This window comes from Cyclopterus lumpus, chromosome 11 (assembly GCF_009769545.1).
Source record: "Cyclopterus lumpus isolate fCycLum1 chromosome 11, fCycLum1.pri, whole genome shotgun sequence".
NCBI lineage: Eukaryota > Metazoa > Chordata > Actinopteri > Perciformes > Cyclopteridae > Cyclopterus > Cyclopterus lumpus.
The window spans coordinates 5,378,324-5,384,323 of NC_046976.1; positions in this window are offsets into that span (position 1 = coordinate 5,378,324).

Here is a 6,000-nt window from a genome sequence, read left to right on the forward strand (position 1 = left end):
AACATCAGAAATAGGATATTGTTGACTCATTTTACAACTGGAACATCTCCCCGCTGAAGGTTTATTTCCCAGGGTCGCGCATGTCCTCGGCATTACGGGAACAAGTCACTTCTTACACGTAATTTGCACGTAATATATTTGAAAACTCATTCGTATTATTATCTATAGTATAGACAATAATACGAATGAATTTGCAAATATATTATGCACAATTATTTATACGATTATTATTTATATTATATATTATTATATGTTATATACTATGTTTTCCACCTCGAGACAAGACGCTGTCATTTAATTGGCTGAAGAGTCAGAAACACTCCGTGAATCGTGACCGGCAGGAGTCACGGTGAGATACTAAATACGACAGGAGTTAATAAAGCCTCATATTAGTATTTCGTTTGGTCTCAGCATTGATATGTTGACCCTGTTGTGCTTTGTAGAAAGGAAAATGACACCAAAAAAGAAAAGAGATATCCGAAGTGTGTTCTCCAGCCAGAGAGCTACCAAGCTACCAAGCTACCAAGAAGCCCGAGTTGTTGTTAGTTAGGGTTAGCTAGTAACGTTAGCAGGCTAACTACCACACAGTGCAAACCTGCATCCTTTGGAGATGATGCATTCAGGGAACTCAGAAACTCGGTGCAGGTGCAGTGCAGCAGGAAGCAGCAGCTGGACCACCAGAGCTCCAGGTGAGGTCTTACATTGAAAAAGGTACTTTTTTTTGAGTGAAGCATACACCATAAAAAAAAAGTCCCAGCCTTCGGTTTAAACGGGTTTAGTAACTGGAAAAACGTCATTGAAAGCTTTGATCACCATCACACTGTAGCAACACATGCATTGGAGAAAACAGTTCACACCCAACTACGACGTGCAATGGCTAAAACACAACAGGAGGCAAGGCCCTGTGTAATTAAAATTATGATAGATTTATTTAAAATGTTCTAATTTCTTTTGTCTTTTTTTCACTACACAACTGGTAAAAGTTGTTTATATATATTTTGGATATAGAATATACTGTTACTGTGTATTGGCATTTTAGCAGAACTTTCTTATTCATTCATTTATTTAATTATCTATTATTATTATTATTATTATTATTATTTGTTTGGTGCAGAATACTGTTTTGTATTTAAACTAAGGTTTTATTACTGTTTAAATCAGTTCCAAGTTACACAAATGTTCATATATTTTAATAAAGTTTGCCTGTTCAACATAATATTTACTATGTTGTTTTTATATGGCGGGGGGCTGACAGTGTCCCTACCATTGCTGAGCCAAACCTACGCCCTGGCTTGACTGCAGGGTGCACGACCTGCGGGGACACAGCGACCTGGTGACCCGTGTGCTGCTCAGACCCTCCAACCTCCTGCAGGTACGCTCGTTTGGGTTTCTTATCACTTGTGTTGAAAGCTACTCGAGTAAAACCACCAAAGTAAATAACATTAAGGTCTGAGTACCTTAATTAATGCAAAATCCATGTATCTTCATATGTTCCCCGGTTTTGGGCCAGGGTCAGTCTTCTGGATCTTACACAACTTACCAATCGGGTTCCTCACCAGTTTCGTGATGCTCTTTCACACAAACACTTTGTTTTGGTTCCACAGACAACTTGTATACATTTTTTTTATCCACAGGTCTATAAATCATCCCAATTTCCTCGAGCTGACTTCTTTAGGAAGTTTACTTTGTCTGATCGATACTCCAGAACCTAAATAACACTGAATTATATAATGCAGAGAAGCAGCACACTGACACAAAGAAGAGGGAACCAGCAAGTGTCCAGTCTTGTGAATAGATTATAAAAAACAGTATTTCTGTTGATTGTCTTATTGATGAATTCAATCTTTTCAGCACTGATCATTTGCATACATCATCTGTGGATAATGACTCCACTCGACATCAAAGGCCCTGCAGATTGGAGGCTGTCTGCCTCTGTTACGGGTTTCTAATGTTATTTTTGGGGATCAGCAATTTATAATATGTATGCCAATGCACATATGTATGTCCAATATCTTGAAGTCACGGCATATCCTAGATGGATAAATTGTGCTGTGACATGGAGTATATGTTGTTTTCTTTTATTAAGCATTAAAATATATATTATAAATCTTTTTTCTTTTGACATTGTCCGAGGTGTCCCAGGACATCACCCAGCAACACCTGTGCTGCCCTCACACGATGTCGCTGATTGAGAAGTGCATGCGCTCCCACGTGCACTGAGCCCACCACCTCTGCGAGGAGTGCATGTCAGCTTTTGAAGCCAAGATCAACAACGAGAACATTGTGCCTCCAGAGTCTTAAAGAAATGTACCAGGACGTGGCCGTGCGTCCAGTCTGCTGCCCCCTGGAGGCGGAGCTTCGCCAGTACAACGTGCTGCTGAAACTCAACGACGGTGACGTCCTCCGGTCAGTCCATGGAAGCACAAGCTTCTTCAAGCTGGTCAAAGGAGCCTCCTCCCTCGCCAGCTGCCTCCTGCACCGACACTTCAATCAGGTCAGAGACGGTTTCCTTTATTAATGAAACGGAGAAAACCTTTTGCTTACCACTTGTCAAAAGAGATTTCACTTATCTGGATGTGCTCTTTGACTTTGGGAATATGAGAAAATATGAGCATTAATGACCATAACCATAGACACATCCATTTCCACCATTTTTTTGGGAATAACATTGTATAAATCAGGCTTTGAATGATAAATGGACAAATCCATCTGGAAAAACCTTTAGAATATAGAAAGGAATGAAACTGGAAAGTTTGATGTAAGTGGAGATTTGTAAAATAAATTACACTACATGTGAATATAGAAAAGATTAATATCACCACAAAACTTCTTCAGTTGATTACATACTTTAGGACAATTATCTAGTATTAATAGTTTTCTAAAATTAGATGTTTGTATATGCAAATGAGGCATTATCTAATACAAATGTTTGGGGAATTTAGGGAAGATCTAAAAATACAAATGGACAAAGTCTTAAACTTGAGTATTTCATTTGTATTCTTCTTTACTCCACTGCTTGTCAGACGAGTGGAAGTATAAACCACTTACTTAAGATTTATTTTTTCACCACTGTGTAGGACTGTGTCTTTATTCTAAGCTGTTTTAAATCACTCGGTTGATGATTATTACTTATTTCCTACATTTGACATTGCTCTGATTCCATTGGACTCTGTGCACCAACTGAACAACAGTATAAAACAGACACAATAAACCATGGTAGTATACAGTAAGAACAACACGTGTGAATGATTTCAGATATAGAATGTCCTACATTATCATATTAGGAAATAATATACTTCTTAGACTTCTAATGTACAAATATAGAATAGAAACTTCAGCTGTTTCTGTTAATGCTCATCAATTGTATGACATGTATCTGGTGTTCATTTCTAGTCCCCCATTCTCTCCACAGAGTGTGTTTGTGTCTGGCTCTGAAGATGCCCACACGGCTGTAGACGCACCCCCTTTTCACAGCAGCCACTTTGACACGTCATAGCAGGGAGAACACAGGTGAAGAAATGACCATTATGACCCCCCTTCTGTTTACAAAGAACCCTGGCCCCCCCCCCGAAGGAAACGGGGCCATCACACCTGTGTTTACCGCGCAATGACGGGGAAAAGAAAAGTAAAGAAGCGTATTACTTTGCACAGGTAAATGTTTAACACAAACCTTTTTTTTTCTTATCCATTTCACAGTTCCATTGAGGGTCAGTTCGGGGCAATTTGGGACAGGGGATCTCTAGTGGCCATCAACCCAAGAGACAGAGAAAAGTAGGACGAGAGAGTGAACCGGCCGTTGAGATGTGATATTCTCTTTTTTTAAATGAAGGCGCATGGAAATAAAATGATGAGAGAATTACTAAAAACAGTTTTGAACTTGTGTCTTTTTATTCGATTGCTAAGATCTGTAACATAACGTTTTGAATGTGTGGCACTTTATTTCTAATGAAATACCTAAAACAACAAAAGAAAAAAATGAATTCACAACAAAGAAATGCAGAAATGTACTAATGTAAGATGTAAAGAATGTGAAGCAAAATGCTCGAGAGTTGATCTCATTAGAATTCGTTTTTTATACATAAAGGCTACTGTACACAGTTTCTATGGCCTCCCAATTCTGACTAAGCTTCTGGCAAAATGAATTGTATAATAATAATAAAAATGTATTGAAAAACATCCTGATATTTAGAGCCGTAAAGTAAAATTGTGGTGGAAAATGAAAGTCCATTTACTCAAAACTTTGAGTGACTGGTACAAAGAGGCTACGGACATATTGTATAGTCCTTCTACAAGATTTTATAAATATGTTGTACTTTTAACCCCACCACATTTATTTAACATATTTGCATATTTTTGTTAACGTACTAAACATAAGGAGTTTATCCTAACATAATTAAACCGATATAACCGACATGTTACTTAATTTGCTCTGACATACTTATTTAGGCATCTGAAAATCTATCAAATTAACCTGGTCACACCCTACATGCCTAACCTGTCACACATGTTTGCTACACAACAGTATATAAAGTATATACAATAATCATTAAGATTGGTTAAAAGAGGAGTCTGAATGTATCCACCAATGTGGCCGAGGCAGTGCTTTGAATGGGTCGTGTTTCACAATTTAACTGGACACTCGCTTGATTTTCATATTATCAATCTGAATCTAAATGTATAAGGAAGATTGAGCAAAGCTAATGCCATGCATATTGCATCACTGACAGAGTGAGAGCGAGAGAGAGAGAGTGAGAGACAGTTAGTTAGTTAGTTAGTTATAGAGTTCATTTCTGTGGCAGGTCCTTAACACAGAGATTACCAGCTGCTTCTTCTTCTCATTTAGAGGCATGACATCATCATATCAGCTGTCTGTCTTTATGTTACGTTGCAGAAAGTCACTTTTGTCTCAGATTTGTGGTCGTATAATTTTGTGTGAACTCCATCTGGCACAATGCACGTCTCAGCCGTGACCTTGGCTCGCTCTCCAGGTAACTGAGCTAAATGTAACCTTATCTTCTCCGATGTGGACATCGTGGCTTCTAGGTGTGTCGTCTTTCTAATAACATACCTTCACAGTCTTATATTTCAACAGTTTTACGACAAAATGCGTAAAACATATTTGTTAATTTGACAAACATTATGTGCAAATTCATTGCACAATTCCAACGGGATCAAAGTTATTTGTCTCTCACCATTGATATATTTTTAATGAAATAAGATGGTGGTCCAACCGAATGGGAGGGTCTATTAGAACAGTGATGGGACACTTAGCTTGAGCCAAAAGGTTCATTAATAACAAAGTCAGTTACTACAAATCTGAACTGAACAAAGTGATTCTCACCAAAGTTGCATTGAGGTTAATTTTTTAAACCTTTGTTAAAAAATATATATTTTTTGGACTGGTTGTAGAGTGAGATGGCAGCTGGAAGGAAGGAGCCCCTGGAGCGGATCTGGATCAGTCTCTTTCTGAAAGTGCTGGACCGGGTGGACCCTGTTCTACACCACCACCTCTAATGGTTCCAAGATGGTTCACAATTATGAGATGCCCTTGTCATCTCATAAATAATCATTTCCTTTTGATATCGTGACATCTCAAATGTTTCATGGATCTATTTAGGCCAGTATGTACCTGGCAATACTCTTTGAGCCGGACCTCTGTTTGTTGTATAGTAAAAACACAAATGTACCTTGTAGTTATTTTCAATACATTTCTTTATTTTGTAGAAATATTGTACAGGCAGTGTACATGAACATTCTGTATTTTGTTCATTGTATTGACAAATAAAATACTTTAAAGCTTTTGGAAGGATTATTTCTTGTTCATAGATGGTTTAGATGGTTCTGCTTCTTCAGCAGATGGAAACAAACTACGTCCTCTGTGCTGGTGGGGACGGGACCCTCCTCGTCCTCTCGGCTGGCGGGTGGGGCGGGTGGTGTCGGGGTGGAGGGGCAGGGAGGACCTTACTCACTAGGTCTCTGACTCTCTGGGGTGAGGGGTTC